Here is a 27,821-nt window from a genome sequence, read left to right on the forward strand (position 1 = left end):
TTTGGGAGCGTGGCTTTCAACCACAATCCTTAATAAATTTAATTGAAGTTGAATTGATCTGTAAGGAGGGCCCACAGCTCATGTCTGAGGGTTTGTGCTGCTCCTACCCTGCCAGTATCACCCACTGCATGAGGGGTTATGGGGTAGGGGCATGTGTTGCTTCCCTGCTGGCTCTGCAGAAGAGCCGCTCCCTTCGCATAAAGCGGGTCCTGAGAGCTACTTCCCCATCCATCAGCTCCACTCCCATCCCACCCAGGCATTTCAGGGTTTAGTCACCCTCCAGGAGACCAATGTAAGTGGGAGGGGCTAGCCTAATGCCACAGCCCTTCTGCGAGGCAGCCACAGACCACAGGGCCCCTGAGAGCACCTCGAAGTACTTGCTGCCTTAGGGCACGCACAGAGGAAACAAAAGTTCCCATTTACATCGACGCAGCTCCGTTTGTTTGCATGACCCAGGATTTTCCGTTTCTTTAAAGTCCATTTAGCACCTTAAAATAACACTACTCAGAGCCTGACTCCAAAGACTTGGAACTAATCCCCTTCGCCACGAGGGGGTGCTGCGTTCGGCCTCTGGTGTCCCGGTACGTTCTTTTTTACTCTTAACGATAAGTATGAGAAGTTAAGCGCAAGAAAAACATAATAATAAGTTTTCTGCAAGTAGTTTCAAACTTTGGAGGGAGGGAGCAGTTACATGACTCCCTTCAATACTGCAACCTGAACTTCAGCACGTTCCCTTTCAGAGCCACGACCAGAAGTCCAAGGGCAGCAAGACGCTGCCTGCCAGACCCGACACCCAGGCTACGCAGCATCCCAGGTGGTTTTTTTCCTTGACACCCACATTGTTTGTTAACTGCTGCCTAGGGCTTCACGGCCCAATACCGACTGCAGCCTAAACTCTGGTCTTCTTGACAGGTCAAATCTCTGCCGCTCATTGACCCCGACCGCGCTATTCTCTGTCCTTCGAAGCTTCACCGCTACCCCCGACACACGCCTGCAGTCCTCGTCTTCACGGCGTTTGTTGTGTCGGGGCTCTCATCGTACCAGTCCCTCGCACTAATCAAGCACGCCAGTCTGCGTTGCCCGTTCCCCCTAAACCCGAGAGATGGCGAGGCCACAAGGCTGGCAGGAGCCAACAGCTCTTGGAATCTGGCAGCCTTTCTGAGCACGTCCGCTGCCCTTGCACACCCCAACAACCGGGTATTTGCACAGCACTGAACTAAACCCACGGCTCTCCAGTTTCCTAGACGTCAGGCGTCCCTTTCGGCGCCCCTCAGAAACTGCCCATTTCACCCGAGTGGGTTTTTTGTCACAAATCATTTTTGCCCCGTCGCAAAGCGCTGAGAAAGCCCCCAACACCGCAAGGCTTTGAACTCTGTTGATTCCTGTATGAAAGCCCCCACGTTTCTCCTCTGGTGAATCAGGCGTGCACGCCGAACAGGGCTAAGCACTACCCGGCACGCGCAGCACCCGCGAAAGCGACACCCCAGACGCCGCGCGCCCCAATCGAAACAGAAAGCCTTCGTTTGGGAATCAGGACCGGAAGCCAGCAGGTCCCAACACCACCCCTCCTCTTTCAAGCCCCTTGCACAAGCATCTGCCAGCTCCTTGCTGCAGTTTTCACTAAACACACTGTTATCTTTAGCCCGTCATTCGGCTAATCTCTGCCTTCGCACCTAACACATCCCTTTTCTTCTTTTCTAGCGGCTATAACACCTCATTAGTCTGCTTCCAGCCGCCCAGCCCTGACCCACCGACCAAACCACCCCAACCGCGTGTCACATAATGGCACCCAACAGCCGCCAACAGTCGCATTTAAGAGCTCGGAGCCTCGACGGGCGTCCGGCGGAGCCAATCGGCCGCCGCCGCGCCGCGCCGCTCCTCCAATGGGAAGCGGCGTAGCGAGAGGAAGCGCTCGCCCCTTCCTTGGCCCCACCTCGCCGGCCGCGGGGGGCGTGTCCTGGGCGAGGGGGCGCGGCGCGCCATGGCATGGAGGCTCAGTGCGCGCCCGGCCGCTGAGCAGCGCGGAGCTCCGGCCGGCGGCGGCGGCGGCCCAGGTCTCCCTGCCCGCGCGGGCTCGGCCGTGGAGGTGATGAAGCGCGTGGTGCTGGAGCTGAGGAACCGCGCGCCCGAGAAGGTGAGCTCGGGGCCGCCACGTCGCGGCGGTGCCCGGCGCTGCGCGTGCCCCGACCCGGCATGGAGCAGCCCCGGGCCCCAAAACACCCCTCCTCGGCGTGCTCCTTACTACGCAGTTGTGCCTTGTGGTGCGTTCTCCTAATTATTCACCTCCTGACCGCGTATTATTATTATCATTATTATTATTGCAACGATCAGATTGTTTTTGGACGGGCCAAAGGCTTTTTCTGCCCCCTGCGCTGCTTGTAGAAAAGTGAAGGAGGGCTGGAAGCCCCTGCGCGGGGCACGGGCTCGCCGCGGTCGCTGCTGCGGGCATCTGTTCTCGTTGTTCGGCTGATTTTCAGGGAATTAGGAACTTGCTTTTCTTTTCCGCCTCCCCCTTTTTCCTTGGGTGATCTCCGAGTCTGGGTCCTCCCCCGCGATGCGCCCGCCATCAGTTTCTCGGTTGTGTTTGGGGGTGAGTTTTGGGGGGGGACGTGTTAAAGTATCCTTGTTAAAAATAAATGAATAAATGGACAGCTGCTTTTCTTCGGGGCGGGGAGAAGCCCGAAGTCGCGTGCCCCCGCTGGCCCGTCCCTCCCGCGCTGGCGTTGCTGGCAGGACGGGTCTTCAGTTATTTTTACCTTCTCGCTGGTGGAGGTTGTGAACAGGTAGTAGCGGCACCGAATCCATCTTCAAAAAAAAGAAAAAAAAAAGACCCCTTTTTTTCCACCCCCACGCCCTGAGGTGGCTGTAGGCAGGTGGTATCTGATGCATGGTTTTTCCCCTGCTGCGTAGGGAAAGATTGTGGCCGCGCTTTGCTTTTTAGGAGAGGGTCGTGGTTTTACTTAATCTCCTGTAGTAACTTCATTGACTGCAGTGCCAGCTGCATGGAGAGCAGGCTGATTAACAGCAGGGAAGCGGAGGCTGCAAGTTGAACTCGGCCAACAAATGATTTGTCGCTCCAGCAGATGTTTTTGCATTTAGGTCAGTAAGGACGCTATCGACTGGCGTGTCTTGCTCTCCCCAAGAATAAAGTCCAGATAGGTTGATATTGCAAAGTGCTTTTACTGCACCCCGGCCTGGGTGACTGACGGCACAAAGATTCCCTGCATAAAAACTACTCCGATAAACAGTGTATTTCTTAACAAGTTGACTGTGTCGGATTATTTTTTTAAAGCCTTTTAACTGTGGCTGGAGTTACCCCCCTCACCCCCACCCCCCCAAAATGGTTTCAGTCTTTCCCTTTTCTTCAGGGCAAAGCCTGAACAACTTTGGGACTTGGAAACCACGAAACAATTCAAAGCTGGTCTCTCTGGTCACCTTTTTCTGCAGCAACATGAAATAAGATTGTAAACTTGAAACAAATGAGCAGCTCGTGCCCACCAAAATAACTCAGAAGTCGCCAGTGAACAAGTGACTTCTTTAGTCCTCTCTACAGATGAATCTTTCAGAGCTGAACTTCCCAGACTGGTGTTGCGTTTAATCCTTTTTGTTTGCAGCCGGATTGGTAAACTAGCAACTGTGGTCAACCCACCGTTGGGGACATGGAGGACGGACAAGCAGAAAATGGATTTTTGCCTACAAGACGTTCAGCGACACAGAGTAAATGCATCTAGAATGAAGAAGCAAATGCTTCAGTCTGGTGCATTATTAACCTATGGTACTCCCTGCCTCAATATTTTGAGGGTCAAAGCTATAGGGTTTGCAAGAGGATTTGGTGCTTTTTTCTGGCAAGCGAGGCTATACCCCCTTATTTTAAATAGTGAATGGGAATATAAACCCTCATCTGGGCATGAAGCAACCATTAAGTGATGGCTCTGGAAGGAAACTATATGGGTAGGTCATTCTGTAATTGCCTAGTTGGCTTCTGGCTCCTTGCTTCTTCTGATGCATCTGTTCCGGCTTTCATCAGAACCAGGACCGTGGGTTTTTGTCCGGCCCTGTAAAGGACTGCGATCGTGAACTCTGTCTTGGTGGTTGTGTTTTCTGAAGCCAGCATGTTAACAGAAATAAATTAAGTTTTTATCTTCTGGTTCTCTGTGATGGTGCTTCATACTCTGTTTACTTCCTCTCAAGGTTGATATGGTCGATGAGTTCAGACAACTCAAGTTCAGGTCGTCCCAGATGAGAAGTAAAGCCTGTCGTCAGGCTGCTGGTTTGACCCGAATTGCTTGCTTGGTTGAGGGTCCCTATTAAAGTAATAAGTGACGTTCTGTTTTGTTTCAAGGTGACAGAGTTAGTGCTTGATAACTGCTGATCCAGCAATGGCGAAATTGAAGGTCTGAATGACTCCTTTAAAGAGCTGGAGTTTCTCAGCATGGCCAACGTAGAGCTGACATCCCTGGCCAAGCTCCCCACCTTGAGTAAGCTCCGAAAGGTATGCATCTTCAGACAAAAACCCATCGGTTCTCTCCTGCCAAAGTTGTATACCTTGAAACACAGCAACAGTTAAACTACTTGCGTATTTCCATAGTCACAGTCACGTTTGCATCTCATTGAAATGTTTTCCTAAACATTGCGAACTTAAGAATTAAGTCTTTAAGACCCTGAATGTAATTAAAGCTGGTTTCAAACATTAATGAGCCAAAGTACTGAAAAAGCATCACTTGAAAACTGTTAACGATGGCCATCCCAGTCTGTTGTAAAGAGAGGGGGTCGGGAGCAGTCGCATTAGGTGAAGTGCTGGGAACACTGAAATCATTGTTCGTTACCTGTAAGGAACCAGTTTCAACCTAGTCTGTTGACCTAAAGCCTGTACGAAGATCCAATGCTATGTTTCACATCCCCGTGTAAAAAATAAAGCCTGGAAATATTTTAAGTTTGCATCATACTAAGTATGCTAACTGAACAGTTGGAATCGGTGAGATCACTTGCCGACTTACAGTAGAACGTGCTTGAGTGTCTGTCGGCACCCAAGTATGAAACTAGTTAATGAATTATCACTCTCAAGTGCAGGTGTGAAGAGCTTCTGAAATAAATGTTAGGCTCTAAAGAGACGTACATGTGATCAACATGGGTTGCTATGTTTTTAACCAGATTTCATTTTATGCAAGTAACCTGAGGTTTTATGGGCTCTACAGGAAGTCAATAGTCTTGTGATGCATTTGTTCTTTCAATAAAATACAGGCTCTTGATTTTGATAGCAATCAAACCAACCATCTAATTATCCAACTTTTGTGCGCTGTAGCTGGAATTGAGCGACAACGTCATTTCGGGAGGCCTAGAGGTCCTGGCAGGAAGATGTCCAAATCTCACACCTCTAAATCTAAGTGGCAACAAAATCAAAGATCTCAGCACTGTGGAAGCCCTTGTAAGTACAAAGTCAGATTCTTAGAAGATTGCAGTGTGTTAAAGAAGTCAGAATCTTTCTAGCATTATAAAAGAGAAATAACAATAATTTTATCATTGAATGCAAATGTAAAGTTTGTAAGTGCCTGACGATAGAAGGTCATTGCAAGTAGAAGGGATAAGTACAACAAACACAGTTGAAATAGGAAATCAATAAAACACAAAAAGATAATAAACAAGATGGCTTTAGTGTGACATTCAACAGAACTGAACAGTATGCAAAAAGTAAAACTCTCACTATTTCCCAAACCTTGGGTAGCTTTTTGTTGCCAGTTCTGGCAACATTTGAATCTTCTTTTTTCTGAATTTCTGTATCCCACTTAGGCCAGTATTGATTACTCCTATTGCAATACATGCATCATCTGATGGTTCATTAGAGACAGACTTGTAAAGACACTGTAGTAATCAATTTTGTGTCAGCCGTGGGGTTTACAGGAGGAGATGTATTCAAACTTGTGGTCTGTCAGCGATAGTTCTGTATTGCCCGTATTTGTTTTCAGTGGTTAAAACGCATTAAAAGACACCGTGATTTCTTTAATAACAACCGATTTCTGCGGAAAAAGAAGTGAAACTGCTTGGTTAGTAAATGAAAGGTATCCACAAGACCATTTTTAACAAGTGGTTTGTGGGCTAGTAAAAACAGTTCACAAATTTTTAATTAAGTTTTTGGAAGCAAGGTGCTAATCTTTATGATTAATTTTGCTGTTCTTATTACTAAACACAGGCTAAACAAGTGTTTTAGAAACTTGGTAATGATAGTCTGCCTTGCATCTCACTGGTTCGAGTTGTCACAGAGATAAAATTGTTTCTATTTAAGTTAATTATACTTGTTGCATACTTGTTTAAGTGCCAAAACTACCCTCTGAAAGTGGTGTCTCTTATACATGGCCCCCAAAACCGCAATTTCTTAGTATCACTGAAGTATTGAAAAGAACACCTCAAACAGCTAATGATTATAATGGGCTACAAAACCCAGATCTCCTACTCCCTAAGCAGGATTGCCTCTATCAGCACATCCCATAGCTGCCCCATTCAGGCCATGGAAAGCTGTCTGTCCACCAGGCATGGTAGGATTGGTGCTGGGACAGTTGGCTGTGCTGACCCCAGAGAATGGGAGAGCCCTGGGTGATTTATAGGATCATATGGGGCTTCCAGAAACAAAGACATGCATCTTAATGGGAAGTAACCTGGGTCACAGCTATTTCAAAAGCAAGTGTAGAGGGAGAGGTGGGATCTCTGGTCTTATGGGGAAGGAACTTTGACTGTCAGCACCAAGACTTCTTAAATGAACTCCGGACAATGGGGAACAGCAAAGGAGAAGAGAAGGTAGTAGGTATGCGTAGTAAAATCAATGACATTTAGGAGGCAACAGTCCAGTACTTGGAGGTACCAAATAGTTATTTCATCTCAGTGAGTCATTTTTCATTCATTTTCAGCAAAATCTCAAAAACTTGAAGAGCCTGGACTTGTTCAACTGTGATGTCACAAACCTGGAGGATTACAGGGAAAGCGTTTTTGAGCTGCTTCAACAGATCGCCTACCTAGATGGGTTTGATCAGGAAGATAACGAGGCCCCTGACTCGGAAGACGAGGATGATGAAGGTAACGTCTCTAAACATGCAGTCATGAGTTATGCCATTCAGTCGGTATCTAAATATAAAATTGGAACTAGAGTGACTGTGCAACTGCTGGAGCACAAATCAGCTACATTTTTGAAGTGTAGGCCAGTATCAAATACTGCTTCTGTTGAGTAATGAGGGCGGGGGGAATGCGCTTGCAAACAGTGTAGTCATGGGTGCTGTGCACAGTTAAAGGAGAGTTGCACGTAGGAAAACATGAGTACAAATCTTTTTACTGAGACATAACTATATAAAAGCAGTCGTTTTATTGCTGATACCAAAAGCTTTTGCTTTTTTTTGTACCCGTCATTTTCATATTTGATTCTGTAGCTCATTCGGTTTTTAGAAGCTTATTTAAGATGAGTTTACAAACGAGCCTTTGAGGTTTAAGTGAAGCTGTAAGGAATTGATTACCTGCCTTTCAGAAGGGGATGAGGAGGATGAAGAAGATGAAGATGAAGCTGGTCCACCAGGAGAATACGAAGAAGATGAAGATGATGCGGGTTGAGATTTGGGGGAGGGTGAAGAGGTGGAAGAAGTTGGTCTTTTATACCTGATGATGAAGGAGATCCAGGTAGGACTTTCCCTTTTCTACTGTAAGACTTAGGATTTCCTTGACACTGTCTGATTATACATGTGTAATAATTTAAACTTCTGTAAGCAGAACCGTGTAAATCCACTATCAGATGTGAGCCATAGGCTACTTTAGAGAGAGACCTTTTACTATCAAAAAAGTGCGTTGCAGTAGGAGAGCCACTTCTCTTTGGTATTCTGCATTGTCTTGCTCAGTGAAATGCTTCAAGGTTCATTACTGCGCTGCCTTGAAGAATTAGTGTTGTTATCTACCAGGACACCAGGTCAGATTTTGAGGAGAAAAACCCCCTTCCAAAGCTAAAAACGAAATCTCATTTGAGGATCTGAGTAAGAACTTGGCAGTAATTCTTTGAGAAAATGAACGAACACTTGATTGGTGGGGGTGGCAATATTGGTAGAAACCTCAATATACTTAGTGGCTTCTGTGTACGGCGGCTGCCAGGAGGTGAAGAACTGCAGCATGGGCTAAAGAAATTGGGAACTAAAGTACTCCTAATGTTACCACAACACAGCTTGGTAACAGAGGAAGGACTCCTTTCATTTGTTGTTGCTGGGGAGTAGGCAGTAGCCAACATTAAGCACACACGGTTCAGAAAGTCCCGTCTTAACAATTTCAGTATATTTTGGAAAGGGAAAATGAGGACTGGAATCAGCATAATTATACACCAGCTAAACCTGAACTTGAATAAATCCAGCGAAAGCACATCCTAAATTTACATGTCGGTTAAAGATGAAATTCCAGAATGAATTGCTAAATGCCTTTCAACTTTTACCAGATGTTGTAAAGCATTTCATTTGGCAGATAATATATTTGCAAAGATATTTACCTATATGCAAAAAAAGCTTTAGTTTGTCCTCAGTTCCTGCTATTGCACTTATACTACTGGAGATGTCGGTGTATGTGTGTAACATTTCTAGGATTTCATGTAGCCAAGTGGCCTAAATTTGTCCAGTTACCCCATTTATAAAGCAACTTTTGTTTTGTTTCGAAACAAAACAGCTCTGGATGTATAAACTCTTTTTTCTCCCTTCTTGTTTGACTTCCGTTACCGACAAAAAGGGTTCTTCTCAGCTGTTGCTGTTGTGGGCCACTGAATTTTGTAATGCTCTTCTTGAGACATTTTCACAGCTAGTTGGCATAATCATTAGGTCAGAAGTAACAGCAGAAAAAGACTCTAATAAAAGACTCCAGCCTTGGTTTTGTACATCTTTGCTAACCTGATAAGTGTAATATAGTAAATTGGGACTCTGGTCTGTACAAATGTCTAGTAATAAAAACAAATTAAACATGATCTTTAAACCTCAAAGTGCTGTTTTAATCTTCTGCAAAGCACATGTCATTACAACCTAAGCATACGGTAGTTTTTAAAAAATCTCTTAATGTTCTGTATCTTGAAGGATGAAGATGATGATGACGATTACGTCGAAGAAGGTGGCGATGAGGGGGAAGAAGGCAGGTTCTGCAAAGCGTGAAAGCTGTTTGTTTTGTTTTTTTAAACAACATGTCCATTCTTTTGGCATCTGTAAATTAGCAAATCTCAGCTCGCTGCCATTGTCAGCTTATGGCACATCTGTTCAGCTCATCTGTTTAACACCACGTAACCCTTGGATGAAATGGGCAAAAAAAATCTTTTACGTTTAAAGGTGTACTTGGTAGTCCTGTTTGTCTGAGACATAAAGACATACCAAAAACTAGAACTCTTGGTTTCAAAACGATACCTTTTATTAGACCAACTGGGAAATGGCATTTTCTCCCCAACAGGGAGAACCTTGTTGGGGAGCTGGACACAGGGTCCAGTGTGTCATTAATCAATGCCAGCCTTGTGTCACCTGCAGCTATAATCCTGGGGAGGACCCTTACCATTCAAGGGGTGGGGTGCCCACCATTTGAGGTACCTGTAACACGTCCCTACATCGAGTGGAGAGGCTGTGGGATGTGCATAGACGCGAGTGTGCTGGAAGGGGCTCCTGTCCCCATCCTGGCGGGACGTGATATTATGGAGCTAGAATACCTGCCCAGGGAGGAGGGCCACCTCCTAGAGCTAGAGCCAGAGCCCTACCGTGTTAATGTGGTGACCCGTGAACAGAGCGGAAAGGCTAAGGCGGGAGGAGTGGAAACTTCCCAGGGCCTGGTCACCCAATTGGCTACAGAGGCAGAGGGGGAGGAAGGAGAGACTCTGACTCCCTCTGACTGCAAGCAGCCCCTGGCCATTGAGGAAACCAGCGACCTGGAGGTGGGGTTAAGTGACAGTCCCGGGGAGGAGTCTGGCCAGTCAGTGGCAGAGGAAACAGACTCTTGGGGAGAAGTTGGAGGACGCCCCTGAGGGTGGGGGTGCACTACTTACAGGAGCACCTGAGCTCCCTGCTGATTGCTTAGCGGGGCAGGAGGAGTTCACGCAGGAGGTTCTGGCGGACCCCAGCTTGGAGGAACTCCGGCAGAGGGCTCAGGAGTCGGAGACGGAGTTCACCCCAGAAAAGAGGGAACAGGTGGTCTGGGACAAGGGACTCCTTTATCGGTCGTGGATACCGAAGAACCTGGCCAAGACCTGGGAGCCCTCTCGCCAGCTCTTAGTACCTCGAAAATTCAGGCAACAATTGCTTTCCTCAGTTCGTGATTAAGCTTGTGCCGGTCACATAGGCAGGGAACGGACGCGCCAGCGGCTGCAGGCGAACTTCTCTTGGCCCAGGATTGCCCAGAACGTGACGGACTACTGCAAATCCTGTGAGACGTGCCAGCGGACGGGCAAGAGTGGGGGCAAACAAAGAGCTCCCCTACAGCCTCTCCTGATCATCGAACAACCTTCCTACAGAGTGGGTATAGACATTGTGGGCCCGCGGAGACATCGGACCCACAGAGGGAAGAAATCCTGACTCTGGTGGACTTTAGGACACGGTACCCGGTGGCAGTTGCCTTAACCTCCACTGAGGCACCCGTAGTTGCGAATGCCCTGACTAACATCTTCTTCCAGCTGGGTTTCCCCTCCGAGATCCTGACTGACCGGGGTGGGAACTTCCTGGCCGAGGTGATGAAGTGCTTGTGGGAGTGCTGTGGGGTGAAACACCTTAAGACCACAGCCTACCATCCTCAGACAAATGGGCTGATGGAAAGGTTTAATGGGACCTTGAATGGGATGCTAAAGGCCTAGGTGGCCTCTAATCCCAATGACTGGGATGAGAAACTGCCACATCTGCTCTTTGCCTACCAGGAGGTGCCCCAGGAGTCCACTGGGTTCTCGCCATTCGAGTTGATGTTCGGGAGGCGAGTTCAAGGTCCTCCCGACTTGGTGAGAGAGGAGTGGAAAGGGAAGATCCCTTCCACAAAGACCTGCGGTGGAGCATGTGCTTAACTTTTGTCAGAAACTGACTGACATGATGAAGGTGGCACGAGACTCCCTGGCCCAGGCGCAGGAGAAGCAGAGTGTCTGGTATGAGAAAAAGGCTCGCTTGCGTACCTTCGAGCGAGGCGACAAGGTCATGATGTTCCTGCCACTAAAAGCGCACAAGCTGCAAGTGGCCTGGGAGGGTCCCCAGCTCATCCTGGACAGGCTGGAGGATGTGAGTTATGTGGGAAGCAAGAGCAGGTCACAAAAGACGCCTAAGGTAGTGCATGTGAACATGCTGAAACCCTACATCGACCGAGGGGAGACGGTGTTCTGGGTTTCCCCAGCTGACAGCTCACCCGAGGACCCGGAGGAGCCGGTTATGCATGGTGACTGGGATGAAGAGGCAAGGATAGAGGAACTCCACCGGCCGGATCATCTGCTGTCCCAGGACAAAGACAAGCTGCTCACCGTACTCAAGGACTACGAGACAGTGTTCTCCAACAAACCAGGTAAAACGCACCTGGCCGTGCACACGATAGACACAGGTAGTCATCGCCCTATCCAATCCCGACCCTACACAATCAATGCCAGGGTGATGGAGGAGATAAAGCGGGAACTTGCACAGATGAGGGAGTTAGGGGTGATCCGGCCTTCGACGAGTCCCTGGGCCAGCCCGGTGGTACTCATCTGGAAGCAGGATGGCACCATTGGGTTCTGCGTGGACTACAGAAAGCTGAATGCCATCACCACCCCTGATGATTCATAGATTCATAGATGTTAGGGTCGGAAGGGACCTCAATAGGTCATCGAGTCAGACCCCCTGCATAAGCAGGAAAGAGTGCTGGGTCTAGATGACCCCAGCTAGATACTCATCCAACCTCCTCTTGAAGACCCCCAGGGTAGGGGAGAGCACCACCTCCCTTGGGAGCCCGTTCCAGACCCTGGCCACTCGAACTGTGAAGAAGTTCTTCCAAATGTCCAGTCTAAATCTGCTCTCTGCTAGCTTGTGGGCATTGTTTCTTGTAACCCCCGGGGACGCCTTGGTGAATAAATACTCACCAATTCCCTTCTGTGCCCCCGTGATGAACTTATAGGCAGCCACAAGGTCGCCTCTCAACCTTCTCTTGCGGAGGCTGTAAAGGTCCAGTTTCTCTAGTCTCTCCTCGTAGGGCTTGGTCTGCAGGCCCTTGACCATATGAGTTGCCCTTCTCTGGACCCTCTCCAGGTTATCCGCATCCCTCTTGAAGTGCAGTGCCCAGAATTGCACGCAGTACTCCAACTGCGGTCTGACCAGTGCCCTATAGAGGGGAAGTATCACCTCCTTGGACCTATTCATCATGCATCTGCTGATGCACGATAAAGTGCCATTGGCTTTTCTGATGGCTTCGTCACACTGCCGACTCATGTTCATCTTGGAGTCCACTAGGACTCCAAGATCCCTTTCCGCTTCCGTGCCACCCAGCAGGTCATTCCCTAGGCTGTAGGTGTGCCGGACATTTTTCCTCCCGAGGTGCAGCACTTTGCATTTCTCCTTGTTGAACTGCATTCTGTTGTTTTCTGCCCACTTGTCCAACCTGTCCAGGTCTGCCTGCAGCTGTTCCCTGCCCTCCGGCGTGTCCACTTCTCCCCATAGCTTTGTGTCATCTGGAAACTTGGACAGAGTACATTTCACTCCCTCGTCCAAGTCGCTGATGAAGACATTAAAGAGTATCGGTCCAAGGACCGAACCCTGCGGGACCCCACTGCCCACACCCTTCCAGGTCGAGACCGACCCATCTACCACGACTCTTTGGGTGCGACCCTCTAGCCAATTCACCACCCACCGGACTGTGCAGTCATCCACATCACAGCCTCTTAACTTGTTCACCAGTATGGGGTGGGATACCGTATCGAAGGCCTTCCTGAAGTCTAAGTATACGACATCCACCCCTCCTCCTGTGTCCAGGCGTTTTGTAACCTGGTCATAAAAAGAGACTAGATTGGGCAGGCACGATCTGTCTGCCACGAACCCGTGCTGCTTTCCCCTCAGCATAATTTGTCCCGCCGGGCTCTCGCAAATGTGAGCCTTGATAATTTTTTCAAAGACTTTGCCAAGGATGGAGGTGAGACTGACTGGCCTATAGTTGCCCGGGTCCTCCTTCCTCCCCTTTTTGAAAATGGGGACCACGTTGGCCCTTTTCCAGTCCTCCGGGGCCATGAGCGTTCAAATATTCCCGCCAGTGGCTCTGCAATGATGTCGGCCAGTGCTTCAGCACCCTCGGATGGAGCTCATCCAGGCCTGCCGACATAAAGGCATCCAGTTCCTCCAAATGACTCTGCACCATCTCAGGGAATACGCATGGCAGTCTGGCGCCTTGCTTCTGCCTCTCTACAACCCCAGTGAGAGACTTGTCTTGCCCCTCGCTTAGGAACACTGAGGCAAAGAACTCGTTGAGGAGTTCAGCCTTGTCCCCCCGTCTGTCACCAATTGCTTCTGCCCATTTAGCAGGGGTCCTATTCCTCCCTGGGCCTTCCTTTTACTCCCTATATATCTAAAAAACAATTTCTTGTTGTCTTTTACTTGGGTTGCCATCCTCAGCTCCACGGTAGCTTTGGCCCGCCTAACTGCCTCCCTACAAGCATGAGCAGAGGAGGTATATTCATATTTAGTGATCTCACCCTGTTTCCACTTGTTATGTGCTCCCCTTTTGGCCCTTAGGCTACCCTGGATTTCTGTGGTCAGCCATGGAAGCCTCCTGGCCCCTTTCCCTTTTTTGCCTCGCTCAGGGATCATCTTGCTTTGTGCTCGAAGGATCATTTCCTTTAGGCACAGCCACCCTTCTTGGGCTCCCATCCCTTCAAAACTCCTACTCTGCAGTGCGTCCTTGACTAATCGCCTGAGTGCAAGGACGCACTGCAGAGTAGGAGTTTTGAAGGGATGGGAGCCCTCTGGCGTGTCCACTTCTCCCCATAGCTTTGTGTCATCTGCAAACTTGGACAGAGTACATTTCACTCCCTCGTCCAAGTCACTGATGAAGACATTAAAGAATGTCTCCCGAGCAAGAACAAGGAGCCTCCCCTACTGCCCCGTCCTGCTTGTGCTTCTTCCACGTCACCCATTTCCCTAAGTACCGCAGGGCTTTGCTCACCATCACCCGGCAAACCAGGTTTAAAGCCCTCCTCGCTAGGTTAGCCAGCTTATCTGCCAACATGACCATCCCTCCTGTGTCCGGCGCAGGGCTTGCACTTGATTTTGCTGAACGTCACTGCAGAAGAGGTTCTGTCTCCGGGACATGCGACATTCATGGGTGGTGCCTACTGCTCTCATGCCCAGGCCCATATTCCCTCCCTTAAAGGATAATCAGTTCTTTGCTAATACTTGGGATTTCTTGGTTTCCTTTCCTGGAGCAGGGCTCTGGGGGCCACACTAGTGGGGGAATGGCAGGATCAAAAGCTCACGTGTGACAGGACCAGAACACACTGTCATGCTTGGCCCTGTTGTGCCCCCCGTCCTACACCAGGCAAGAACAGCCCCTCACCCAGCTCTCATCCAGCCCCGAGAAGCAGCAGTTCTTGTGTTCTTGTGGAGGAGATGTCCGAGGAGGAGCAGACATTAGGTTTGGATGCTCTTTAATTAGGAAAACTGCAATCAAGCCTGCACAGCTGAGTCCACACAAGAACTGATGAAGGTGCCAGGCCAGAACAGAGCATGGGACAAGGGGGCGCTTGAGGCGGCAGCCTGTACCCACCACAGAGCAGGCGCAGGCAGGCTCCTGGGGGCCAGGACTGGAGCACAGACCTGCAAGCAATGAGGGCCCATTCCAGGGGCATCGGGAACAGCTGCTGCTCCCTCTGCACCTGGAGGCTGCAGCCAAAGCCGTGGGGCAGACCAGCTCCTCGGTCTGTGGGCTGCGTGTGCGTGTCTGTCAGTCCAGTGGCGTGACCAGTGGGAGGCAAGTGCGAGCGAGCTCCAGGTGCAGGTTTAGAGGAGGCACCACAATGGCAGCTCCTGGGGAGCCCACACTGCCACAGCAGCAACCACGGCAAAAAGACACCGAGTGGTGGCAGCAGCAGGAGCAAGGGCCTTTGAATCTCTAGAGAAGGCAAGAAATGCACACACGTGCATGCATGCATGTGCTCACTCACACACACACACACACACACACACATACACGCATACACACTTCCGCTTGCTTCCTCCTGGTGACCACATGCAGAACGATGATCCCAGGGACCAGGACTGCCAGCACCCGCAGCAGGAAAAGCCCCTTGGTGCGGCAGTAGGACAGCGATGGGCACCTGGATAGCTCAATACACGTGTAGGAGTTAGGTCAGCTTGGAAACAAAAACCATGGAGGCAGCTGGAGCTCAGGCTCCAAAGCACTTGGCTCAGGCTGGGCCAGGGGCAGCATGGGGACTCCCAGGTGCTCAGTCATCAAATCCCTGCCTACGCTGCTGCTGTGTTCGGGGTCTGTAGGGCACACCCAGTGCGCGTGCGGCTGACACGAGCAGCACTGAGGTCAGGACGGAGCACAGCACCCAGCACCCGCTAGGCAGCCGCAAGTGCAGGACGCGTGGGAACAGCAGGCTGGCAAGCAAAGAGTGTCCTTCTGCAGCCCAGCGATGTGGGCGCTCTGGGGGCTCCCTGCTAAGAGCAGCATTTCCACACTGTGTAATGGAAACAGTCCTGGCCTGACAGCCCGCGTGAGCCAGAAAGAGGCCCTGGCAGGCCCTCAGCATGACGACACTGGGCTGAAATCCCTACAGGTGCAGAGGGATGCCCACGGAGGTGGTGGAGGCGGTCAATGCTGGGCATGAGGAGGATGGAGAGAGAACTGGAGGGCAGCAAGGGGGAGATAAAGATTATTTTGAAAAACATTAATTTTCTCACAATCTTGTCATGATTCATTTTTGCTTGCTTGCTTGAACCCTGGCTGCCTGGCACCTTGAATGGTGCATATCCTGGTGCAGGGCAGGACCACTCAGCTCGGCTGTGTCTGATGCAGCTCCCAAATTCAGACGCTCCAAACAAGCTAAGGGTGCAGCAGAGGATTGTAGCCAGGACAAGCAGGGTCTGTAATGCCTCCTGACAAGTGCCCTGCCAAACGCACCCCCGTGAGGCTTGTACAAAAAGCATGTGGCCAAGTTGGAGAGAGTAAATGGCTGTGGGACTGGGGGGCAGGATTTGTAAGGAGAGGCTAAGGGAACTGGGTGTATTGAGTTTGGAAAAGAGAAGACTGAGAAGGGATTTGATAGCAGCCTTTACCTACCTGGTACAGTTAAGGGCTTGCAGACCAAGCCCTACGAGAAGAGACTAGGGCACCTGGACCTTTTCAGCCTCCGCAAGAGAAGGTTGAGAGGCGACCTTGTGGCTGCCTATAAGTTCATCACGGGGGCACAGAAGGGAATTGGTGAGGCTTTACTCACCAAGGCGCCCCCATGGGTTACAAGAAATAATGGCCACAAGCTAGCAGAGAGCAGATTTAGACTGGACATTAGGAAGAACTTCTTCACAGTTCGAGTGGCCAAGGTCTGGAACGGGCTCCCAAGGGAGGTGGTGCTCTCCCCTCCCCTGGGGGTCTTCAAGAGGAGGTTGGATAAGCATCTAGCTGGGGTCATCTAGACCCAGCACTCTTTCCTGCCTATGCAGGGGGTTGGACTCGATCATCTCCTGAGGTCCCTTCTGGCCCTAACACCTATCAATCTGTACCTGCAGGGTGGTTTCAAGGAGCACAAAGCTGGACTGCTCTCAGTGGCCACATATGAAAGAAGAAGACATAATAGGCTCAAAGTCCTGCAAGGGAGGGTGAAGTTGGATGTTAGTAAAACCTCCCTCCTTATGAGGGTGGTGAAGCACTGGAACTGGTTACTTAGAAGAAGCCTGTGAACATATGTTCACTGCCTTCTCATCTGCACCTTGGTTAAAGATTAACAAGATCACCCCAGGAGGGACTTGAACCCACAATCCCTGGCTTAGAAGGCCAGTGCCTTATCCATTGGGCCACTGGGGTTTCGTGGTGCCCTTTTTCCCCAAGGATGGGCTTCCCTGCCTGCGCCCATGTGTTCTCAAAACAACAGTGGACAATGAATGCTTTTCTTCTGGCACTGCAGAAGGACTGCCATTTACTGGGTGACACCACAGATCCCGCATCCAGCCTCCCGTGGCACACGGTGCTAGACAGCGGATGCTGAAAGGCAGAGCAAACCGGATCAGACCAGGGTATTTTGCACGGTTCCTCTTCCACTTGCAGCCTCCAGTGTTTAGGGTCTAGGACGCTGCGATTCAGAGGCTGTCTGCTCTAGAAGCAGCTCCTGGGTGGCCCCATGCTGTGCTGGACGGCAACGCGCTTCTCTTCAACCCCAAAAGCCAGGTTCCTCTCCTGCTCGCTGGCCACCTGCTCCTGCTCGCCCACCTCTGCTGCTCACATGCCTTGCTCTCCTGCTCCTGCCACCGGGTGCCAAGCCGGCAGGTTGGCCAGCCACTCCTCCATGACGGTGCCCAGCTGCCCAGCAGGAGGGTGCTGTCCTACGCCTGGTGCTGGTGGAGACGGTGCATTCAGAGGGTCTGGTCATCGGGGCACCATTCCTCATGCTGCATCCCCGGTGGCAGCTGGTGCCTCTCCCCCACGCACAGCTGCTGGACCTGCAGAGCGAGCACACTGTGGACACTTGTACATGTGTCACTACGGCAGTGTTGTTCTTGCACCATGATGTAGTACTTCCTTCTGCAAGTGTTACATCATGGCGCAGTAACAGCCCATAGTATGCCATTACGTGTGGCACACTGTTATTTTTAGCAGAGTGCTACACCAGGGGAGCACGTCGCTGTGGTGACATGCTGTTGGTTATGTGCAGACACCTGCAGACGCTACATCACTGTAGTGTGTTGCTACGGCAACCTAGCGCCACATGTAGACATGCCCTGTAACAGGGGACTGTAAGGGGTTGCAGTGGAAAGGACTGTGACGTGAAGGACAAGACGATTTGTGGGCAAAGGGGAAAGGGGCCAGAGGGAAGAGCTGCTTCCCGAGGGTCCCGGGCTGAGGAGGGTCAGGCCTCTCCTTGTGGGACTGCTCCAGGGAAAGGAGAGGCCAGGTTCAAAGCTTGGCCAGTTAGAGGAAGGGCATCCCTCATTGCCTGAGAAGGCAGGGAGGAGGAGAAGACAGAGCCTCTTTTTGAGAGACTGCAACCTCTCGGAGGTAACGGGCACTAGACCCAGGGACTGTGCACCACCCAGCCTTAGTTCGGGGTCGTGCGTGTATAGGTGCCCAGGGACCATGGGAAGTTAGCCAGGCAGCCCCTGTCATGAGTGGCCACTGCACAAGCCCTCCATCCCCACTCCCTCCACGGGGCAGGTGGCCCGCTTGGCTCTTGTTGCAGGCAGCCTGCCTTCCTGATCCCCTCCCCAGGCCAGGCCAGGGCTGGCCCTTGGTACCACCTGCCAGGCTTGCCGTCGACCAACTCCTTCCCTTCTCCTCTGCACGCCAAGCACTTTGCTCCCATGGAGGAAGGCTCATGCTGCCCGGGGTCACAGGGACTAGGGCTCCCACTCATCTGGGACACCGAGCCGGTGATGCCCCTGTCCTCTCCCCAGTATGTCTCATCAGAAAGCTGGGATGGGGCATTACCCCCGCTGTGCCCCAAGCGTGCCCCTACTGAGATTTTCCAGGTCATGCCACATGGAGCTGTTTGAGCACACCGAGGGGTGCCCAACCGTTGTGCCCTCCCGCAATGGTGCCCCGGGTGCACATGAGAACCTGTTGCAGGGCTCTGCACTTCAGTGGTGCCCCGGGCAATCCCACACTTCCCTGCCGTGTGCGTCGCTGCCTGGAGGGCTGCTTCTGCCTGTGATACGAGGCCCTGACCCCCGCAGCGGAGGTGGAGATCACCGGTGCCATCAGTGAGTTTCTCTGCACGTGACAGCAGGGGACAGCGAGGCCAGGCAGGGAGAGAAGAAGAGGGGAGGGCGAGGAGAGGATGGGAAGGGGGCCTGTGTGGGGCCCCTAGAGCCAGGCCTGCAGCCAGGTGTGGGCCTGTGAGGTGGCATGGGCACTGGTGGCCACAGTGCCCCCCACCCCTCGCAGCCATCCTCCACGCGATGGGCTTACCAGCTGGGCATGGCAGGTGGTCCTGGCAGGTGGCCTTGGCGCTTGGTGGTGGGGAGGCGGTCTGGCTGCTTGCGGGGTGCTGGGTGGCAGAGGCCCACCGCCTGCCACACGGCCACTGACCCCCTCCAGGAAGGAGCTGGAGCTGGAGCTGGCCATGGGCGGTGTCCTCCCTGGCCTGTCCTCTGTGCTCTGGCTGTGGGGAAGATGTCAACCTGGTCATCAGCACTGGATGAGGAAGCCAGGGGCAGGGAGGACACGGGACACGGGTGCTGCCGGCCTGAGGGCTCTTGTCTGGGTCTTCTCTGCAGGTCTGGTCTGGTGCGGGGGCTTTGGCAGACCTCCAGTGCTTGAATAGATATGCTGCCCATGGCCTGCGTCCCTTCAAGCAAGGATGCTGGGTTGCTCCTGCATGCAGGGCATGGTGCTGCAAGCTACTCTGGACCATCTCTTGTGCTCAGTGACCACCATTGGCAGCAGCCACGCAGCCTTCACTGCTCAGAGAAGAGCATTGGCCCACCTGCCCTGGCAGAACTGCCGCTGCACCTCGGCATTGCCCCAAATCACCAGAAGGTCTGTGGTCTCTTCTGCTGCCCAGTTGGGGCCAAGGACCGAGCGTCTCAGGGGCAGGGAAGCTGCCATGTCCACGGGGTTCCTCTGCCAGGGACTTCAGGCAAATGCCCCACGAGGTCCCCACAGCAAGGCCAGGGGCTGGCTCCCGTGCTGGAGCCAGAACGTACCCGCACCACAGGGGCACAATGCCCAGGGGCCAGGGAGCAAGCAGCAGAGCCTCCTTGCTCCAGCCGGGCCTGTGCAGCACTGCTGCTGCCCAGACAGGCCCACCAAGGAAACCCCCACGAGCTGGAGGCAGGCAGAAGCTGGCCCCAGGGAGCTACAGCCAGGCAGGGGTGGCAGAGAAGCCGTCCTTGCCCCCTGTTTGGAGGGAGTCTCAGCCAGGGTGCTCTCGCGAGCATTAAATCTAGTACCTGCTGGTGACTGTACATGAGCCAGGAGGCTGCTCACACGCGCTGTGATTACAGCCAGCCGCCGCGTCTCATGTAGCAGTGTCCCCGTGCTTCAAAATGGTGGCAGGGGCACTACAACTAAAGCTTGTTTGACGTATTGAAGTGTGGGTATATGAGACACTCCAGGTGCTTGAATTTGGGTGGCTTTTGGATCCACTTTAATTAAAGCACCTTCCCCCGCACCCTAGAGCATGTGTAAAAACTCTCTGTATCTTCAGGTATTAGAAAAATGCACATTTCACTAATCAAACGTGCATTAGCCTAGTGCATAGTTTTACGGCCGTGCTTTAATGCACATCAGATGAATGTAATGCTCAATAAAGCATCTCATGTAGAAGTACCAAGAGGGTCCAAAGGAGTTGCCCAGGCACCAGCAAGACTCAGCCTCTCGTTCAGTTTCTCTCTCTCTCTTGGCCCATTTCTAGATGATTTTTCTCCTCGGTGGTTTCCTACCCATCCTTGATCTGTGACCCATTAAATGCATTTGGAAAGCCCAAATCAAAAACCCTATTTCAGAAAGGATGCCCCTGGAATCTGGATTGTGGCGCTCGGCGCGGCTCCTGGGATCTAGTTTCCTTTCACTTGGGCCTGGCCCAGACAACCAAAGAGGACCTTTAAAACATGAGATGGTCACTTGACAAGAAGAACAGCATTCAGAAACATGCATTTCCTATGATGAATAGGGGTTTATATTGCACAGGCCTGCAGTTGCACATAGAAACAGGGAAGAGATCTCATTTTTTCTGATTTTGCCCCACTCTAAACACTGCACCTATCCTGCAGGAGAACCCATTTCTTGTTCATGAGAGACAGGTTTAGATGCTGTAGCAAGAAGAGGGGTCTATCAAAGTCCCACGAAGTGGGAAGAAGGAGCCAGGAAGCTACATATTGACACCAGGACCAATCCTGCTCCAAAGATAGGAAACTGGGGCTTTGCAGTGAGCTATGAAGAGATAGACACTGCTGGGATTTGAACCCTGGCTCCCCTGTTTACAAGACAGGTGCTTTAATCAACTAAGCCACAGCATTAAGGGTTGCGCCCCCCTCCACATCTCACACCAGTGAAGAGCTGGCAGTTGCACACCCGCTCCCAGCAGGTCCCAGCCGTCTCCTTTGTATCATTGGTTCCCTCCGCACAGACCGCTGCCCAAGATGCACGTTCCTGAATCCAATGTCCAAGGCCCGGGCAGAGTCCGCAGGAGTCCACGCGTGCTCCTGGTGTCATCCTCACGTCTGGTGCAAATGCCAGGGTGGCACTATTCAGTGACTTGATGAGAGACCAAGCGCTCGCTCCAACTTCACAGTAGCTCCAACTTCACAGGAGCGTGTCATCATCACAAAAGGCACCAGTAGCGTCCGCGCATGATTTGATAGTTTGATAAAATGATATGCCTGGTTCAGCAACAAAGGTTCAATCTGGTCATTGAGGCAGCTGCGTGGGTTAATCCTCACTCAAGCAAGCCACTGCAGGCAGCGTGGAGGCTGCAGGAGGCAGTGGCTGCAGCAAAGCAGAGCCCAGCTCCCCCCACAACTGCTGCCTACCTGCTGGGGGCTCGGTTGGGGGTGAAGCCAGCTCCCTGCCGCTGGGCGTATTCCTGGGGGGCAAGAGGGACCCACACCTCTCAGATCTGTGTGAAACGGGGGTGGGCGCACCGTGGACCTGGGCGTTGGGTTGTGCCCCTGGCTGCAGCTGCGCGGGCAGGGAGTGCATCGCCAGGGCAGCGTGGAGCACGTGATGGCAAGGAGCTTCCCCGTGCTTGGTGGCTGCAGAGGCCCCGGGAGAGGGCAGCAGGAAAGGAGCCTGAACCCGCAGCAGGCAGCTGGCAGCACCCCTGCCCCCTGAGGCCGCACATTGTGGCCCCGACCCCACGCACTGCTCGGCTGGGCAGCAGCCCCCGCCCCAGCCCTGCCCAGCTCCCTGCCTCCCTCCCCAGAGGGGCTTCAATCCCTGCCCCCAATTTACCTGCAGAGCTGCTCTCCACGCTGCCCGGGCCATGTGCATGTACATGCACCTAGTGCCCCTGCCTGACCACCCTCCTCCTGGTCCCCCACCACAACCCTCTTGCAGGCCTGAAGTCTGTCAGCCTGCAGAGAGCTCGTTGCAAACATGCACGATCCATGGGTTTCTCCATTAAAATGAGAAATCCGTGTTTTCCTCAGGTACAGGGAGGAAATCTGTGTTTTACTCCCTTTTCGGTGGGAAATGCAAAACCCCGATCCCGATACTCACCTGCTGGAGGTGCCCCAACTGCAAGCCTCTCCCCATGGGATGTGCTGCAGAGCTGCAGGACCGGGAGCAGGTGCTTCCTCAGCCTGGCTCCAGAAGCCAGGACACTGCTGGCAGCTCCGTGTTGCCCGGGAGGTGTCACACAGACGTTTTCCCTCGAGTCCAGGGGCTGCCCGGGCCCTGGCCGGGACCTCTCCTGCTGCTGCCTCCTTGGAGACCGTCCGGAAGCCCGAGGCTGGGTGGATTCAACGTCCCTGGCAGCAGGTCCCAGGCACTGCGAGAGCCGGCGAAGGGCTCCCTGCTCCGAGCCCCGCTTCCCACACACGGGGCCTGCAATGCCGCTCGCTTTGCCGTGCCATGAGGAGAAAGGCTGGCTCTGAGCTGGACGAGCGGGCGCGGGGGAGCAAGCTCCTGCCCCTGCTGCAGGCTCCCAGCCACAGGGCACCTCAGCAATGCAAGCAGCTGCCCAGCACGTGGGTGGAGCAGCAGGGTGTGCAGGGGCCAGTGTCCTCCTCCCGGCACCAGCGGCCCAGACGGACCCTGAGAGCATCGACATGGAGGCGAAGGGGCTGGGAGAACATGCGTGCACACCCTGCTCCACGCAGAGAAGAACTGGTTTCCTCCGCCCTCCCAGAGCGCTCACAGTATCCCTCTATGCAGTGGTTCTCAGCCGGGGGACAGGGCACACCGAGGTGCCTTGACATCCTTGCAAGGATGCTGCAGTGTAACCTGCAGTGTCAGAACTGCTGGGTGTGCAAACACGATCCACAATTGAAACCCCGGCATTTCACATGGGAACCCAGAGTGCCAAAAACACTGGGACCCGTCGCGCTCTTTCTGACTTCTCTGCAACAGGAGAATTGCTCCAGTATTTTGTCTGTATTCCAAAAACGAGTGAAAAGCAAGAGCTGGCATTTGTGAGGGTGTCTGTGAGTCCAGCAAGGGCTGAGTGGAGCCCAACGAGAAGCGCCTTGAGGCTCAGGAGTACAGAAGTGCTGATCTAGGAGCTTCCCAAACAAGAGATTTTCTTCTTATTATTACAAAATGTTTCTGCACAATATTATCTTCATTATGTATGCAGGATGTTTAGGGGCTATGAGATGAATCAAAGCATCCATTAATTCTGGGTGCCTAAATCAAGACTCCTTGAACTTGATTTTTTCCTATGGCCAGAAGGTAAAAAGTCTGTCTGACGCCTTGTGTCTAACAGGAAGGGGCCAGCAGTGTCCTGGCTTCTGCAGCCAGGCTGAGGAAGGCACCCTGCTGTCCCGCCACACAGTTCTCTAGTACATGGCATGGGGAGCAGGCCTGCACTTCGGGTGCCTCCAGCAGGAGATTATAATTCACTCTGCACAATCATGCAGCTCCTGCTCTTGTCACTGGGCAGGACTCAGACACCTCCAGAGCGGGATCCTTGGTTACCAGGATGTGCCAGGCTCTCCATTCACTTCAGCGGGGAGTTCTAGCCTGCGCTAAGACATGCGGGGGCGTCCCATGTCTGTGCAGGGGACTGCAGAAAGGGGAGGAAAGTCCGCCCCGCTCCAAGGTGGTGACCGCGGCCCTGATGCTCTCACACCGGCTCCACGGCGTTGGAAACATCCCCAGGTACAGGAGCTCCCAGCCCTCCCAGCTCAGCCCGCGCTGCCCGGCCGGAGCGGGCAGGGAGCCCAAAGCTGCGGCGCTGACGGGCACCCACAGGTCCCAGGGAAGGGGTCCCTGCCCTCCTCTGCTGGGCACTCCCCAATCCCAGCCCTGGGTTTAATCCCAGCAGCTGCCTGGACTGCCGGGGGCTTCAGCCCTGAGGCAGGCACGTGGAGCCAGAGGTCAGGGGCCGGAGCAGAGAGCTGTGTCCAAACCAGCTTCCTGCGGTCATTGCCTCTGAGCCCAGGGCTTCCCTGCCCATGATCCCCAAGTGATCAGGAGGCTGGCGGCATGGGGGCATCCCCGGGGACACCGGCCTGTCTCCTGGAGAGCAGGAGGTTCAGGGGCAGACGGGTGCACAGGGGTGCCTTGAAGCCCAGCTGATGACTGCTCCTGCTCAGTGCCAGGATGGACAGGCTGAGGCGGGTGCCGAGCAGGAGGACCACCAAGGTGGGCTTCGTGCCAGCAGATCACAGCGGGGGCCTGGGCAGGAACATCTGGGCCCCCCCGGCCATGAAGAGGAGGGGCCCATCAAGCCGAGGACGTGGCTGTGCCCTGTGTGCTGGCGTAAAAAAACAGTACGTGCCAGCACCAAAGAAGAGCATTTGCAGCAGCCCACCACCTCCAGGTGCAAGTGGAGGTGGCCCTGGGTGCGCCTGGGCAGGCGGGAGCCCGGAGGAGAGGAGCGCCGGGCACAAGAGCTGTGCAGCCCCCCACCCGGGGCATGGAGCAGCCTGGAGCCCGGTCCTGCAGCCCCCCGGCAGGAGGCAGTCCCCTGCAGAGACGTGGAGGAGGGCCCAGCCTCCCTGGGGCAGGAGCGGAGCCCGTCCTGCACCAGCCCCAGCCCCAGCCCCAGCCCCAGCCCCAGCCTGAGTTGCAGCTCCTCCTCCGCGGACCCACACGGCTCCCTGAGGTCTGCGAGCCCCCCGGCCCCTGGCGCCAGCCGCACCGGTGAGGAGCCGCGCTGGGGCCACCCAGTCTCAGGGCCATTCACTCCAGGGGGCAAGGCAGACCCTGCGCAGGGCTGGGCAGCGGCATCCTGGCCAAGGCGAGGGGGCTGAGCCACACGACCTCCCGGTCCCCGTGCGTGGGGTGGCCTTGGTGGGGGTGGGTGAAGGGGGAGGCAGGGTCACTTGTGGGGGCACAGGGACCTCCCAGGTCAGTGGGGCAGTCCAGTGTGCTCACAGCCACGGGGGCCGTGAGGTTGCGGGGGCGGAGGAGCAGGATGGAGAGGGCCCTGGGAGATTTCTGCAGACAGGGGGCCCTTGGCTGGCGAGGGGAGCACGGCCCCATCTCTGCCCCCCACACTGCACCTGTCTTCCCCTCGGGGGCAAAGGACTCACCCCCCACTTTCCTTCCTGCTGCAGTGAGTCCCAGTCCGGCCACAGAGAAGATGCAGGACGAGGAAGACCAGGAGAGGGAAGAACAGGGGACACCGGAGGAAGCTGTGCTCAGTGTCACCCAGCGCCTCCAGGACCGCGGGAAGGTAGGAAACCCGTTCAGTCCTCTGTTTCCTCCCCAGGGGAGCCCATCCCGCTGACCCGGAGCTGACTAGGGGAGATGCTCGCCCGCGGGCAGTGCTAGGGGTGGGTGTGTTTGTGAAGCCCCACCTGGGTCCCCTCCCGCCACAGGCACTGCCCTGCTCCTCCCTGCGCCTGCCCAGGAGGAGACTCATGGCAGCAGCCTGGGGGTCCCAAGAGGCCTGAGTCCCACAGCGGGTTTGGGGGGGACAGGGAGGTCCCTGGCTCAGAGCCTCCCTTTACCCCGGTCCCGCTCCTGGTAGATGCAGCGCAGGAGAGACGGGCAGCGCCTGCTGCGGGAGCTCCTCACCCTGCAGGCAGCCGTGCAGCAGAGGGGACACGGGTGCTGCCGGCCTGAGGGCTCTTGTCTGGGTCTTCTCTGCAGGTCTGGTCTGGTGCAGGGGCTTCGGCAGACCTCCAGTGCTTGAATAGATATGCTGCCCAGGGCCTGGGTCCCTGCGAGTGAGGATGCTGGGTGGCTCCTGCATGCAGGGCATGGTGCTGCAAGCTACTCTGGACCATCTCTTGTGCTCAGTGACCACCATTCGCAGCAGCCACGCAGCCTTCACTGCTCAGAGAAGAGCATTGGCCCATCTGCCCTGTCAGAACTGCCGCTGCACCTCGGCATTGCCCCAAATCACCAGAAGGTCTGTGGTCTCTTCTGCTGCCCAGTTGGGGCCAAGAACCGAGCGTCTCAGGGGCAGGGAAGCTGCCATGTCCACAGGGTTCCTCTGCCAGGGACTTCAGGCAGATGCCCCACGAGGTCCCCACAGCAAGGCCAGGGGCTGGCTCCCGTGCTGGAGCCAGAACGTACCCGCACCACAGGGGCGCAATGCCCAGGGGCCAGGGAGCAAGCAGCAGAGCCTCCTTGCTCCAGCCGGGCCTGTGCAGCACTGCTGCTGCCCAGACAGGCCCACCAAGGAAACCCCCACGAGCTGGAGGCAGGCAGAAGCTGGCCCCAGGGAGCTACAGCCAGGCAGGGGTGGCAGAGAAGCCGTCCTTGCCCCCTGTTTGGAGGGAGTCTCAGCCAGGGTGCTCTCGCGAGCATTAAATCTAGTACCTGCTGGTGACTGTACATGAGCCAGGAGGCTGCTCACACGCGCTGTGATTACAGCCAGCCGCCGCGTCTCATGTAGCAGTGTCCCCGTGCTTCAAAATGGTGGCAGGGGCACTACAACTAAAGCTTGTTTGAAGTATTGAAGTGTGGAGATGCTGATATATAAGACACTCCAGGTGCTTGAATTTGGGTGGCTTTTGGATCCACTTTAATTAAAGCACCTTCCCCCGCACCCTAGAGCATGTGTAAAAACTCTCTCTATCTTCAGGTATTAGAAAAATACACATTTCACTGATCGATCGTGCGTTAGCCTAGTGCATGGTTTTACGGCCGTGCTTTAATGCACATCAGATTAATGTAATGCTCATTAAAGCATCTCATGTAAATGTACCCAGAGGGTCCAAAGGAGTTGCCCAGGCACCAGCAAGACTCAGCCTCTCGTTCAGTTTCTCTCTCTCTCTCGGCCCATTTCTAAATGATTTTTCTCCTCGGTGGTTTCCTACCCATCCTTGATCTGTGACCCATTAAATGCATTTGGAAAGTCCAAATCAAAAACCCTATTTCAGAAAGGATGCCCTGTAATCTGGATTGTGGCGCTCGGCGCAGCTCCTGGGATCTAGTTTCCTTTCACTTGGGCCTGGCCCAGACAACCAGAGAGGACCTTTAAAACACGAGACGGTCTCTTGACAAGAAGAACAGCATTCAGAAACATGCATTTCCTATGACGAATAGGGGTTTACATTGCACAGGCCTGCAGTTGCACATAGAAACAGGGAAGAGATCCCATTTTTTCTGATTTTCCCCCCTGTAAACACTGCACGTATCCTGCAGGAGAACCCATTTCTTGTTCATTAGAGACAGGTTTAGATGTTGGAGCAAGAAGAGGGGTCTACCAAAGTCCCATGAGACAGGAAGCTATGTATTGACACCAAGACCAATCCTGCTCCAAAAGTAAGAAGCTGGGGTATTGCAGTGAGAGTTAGGCACTGCTGGGATTTGAACCCAGGATCTTCTGTTTACAAGACAGGTGCTTTAACCAACTAAGCCACAGTGCCCAGGGAAATAAGGGCTGTGCCCCCCTCCCCATCTCCCCCCAGTGAAGAGCACTTGTTTGCTTTGGGAATTAAGGCAGAAGTGTTTTGCGTGGGCTAAAGAAGGTGGTGGTGGGGGCAGGCTGGCAGGGGAGGGGGCAAATGCTTCACAAAAATGACCAGAACCCGGGGCCTGGGCTTCACGTTTCAGTCTCCCAGCCCCAGGGAGCCAACACG

At 53.7% G+C, this 27,821-nt stretch overlaps 2 non-coding genes and 1 pseudogene across 2 annotated transcripts; 1 reads left to right on the forward strand and 2 right to left on the reverse strand.

Annotated features, from left to right (window-relative positions):
- Positions 1-1,998: 1,998 nt before the first annotated feature.
- Positions 1,999-9,374, forward strand: LOC132244161 (acidic leucine-rich nuclear phosphoprotein 32 family member E-like; annotated as a pseudogene).
- A 7,542-nt stretch (positions 9,375-16,916) lies between these two features.
- Positions 16,917-16,989, reverse strand: TRNAR-UCU (transfer RNA arginine (anticodon UCU)). The gene has a single exon. It is a non-coding gene; the product is annotated as a tRNA-Arg (tRNA).
- Positions 16,990-27,534: 10,545 nt separating this feature from the next.
- On the reverse strand, positions 27,535-27,608 carry TRNAT-UGU (transfer RNA threonine (anticodon UGU)). Its single transcript has one exon. It is a non-coding gene; the product is annotated as a tRNA-Thr (tRNA).
- Positions 27,609-27,821: the final 213 nt, after the last annotated feature.

Source organism: Alligator mississippiensis, chromosome 11 (assembly GCF_030867095.1).
Source record: "Alligator mississippiensis isolate rAllMis1 chromosome 11, rAllMis1, whole genome shotgun sequence".
Taxonomy (NCBI): Eukaryota; Metazoa; Chordata; order Crocodylia; family Alligatoridae; genus Alligator; species Alligator mississippiensis.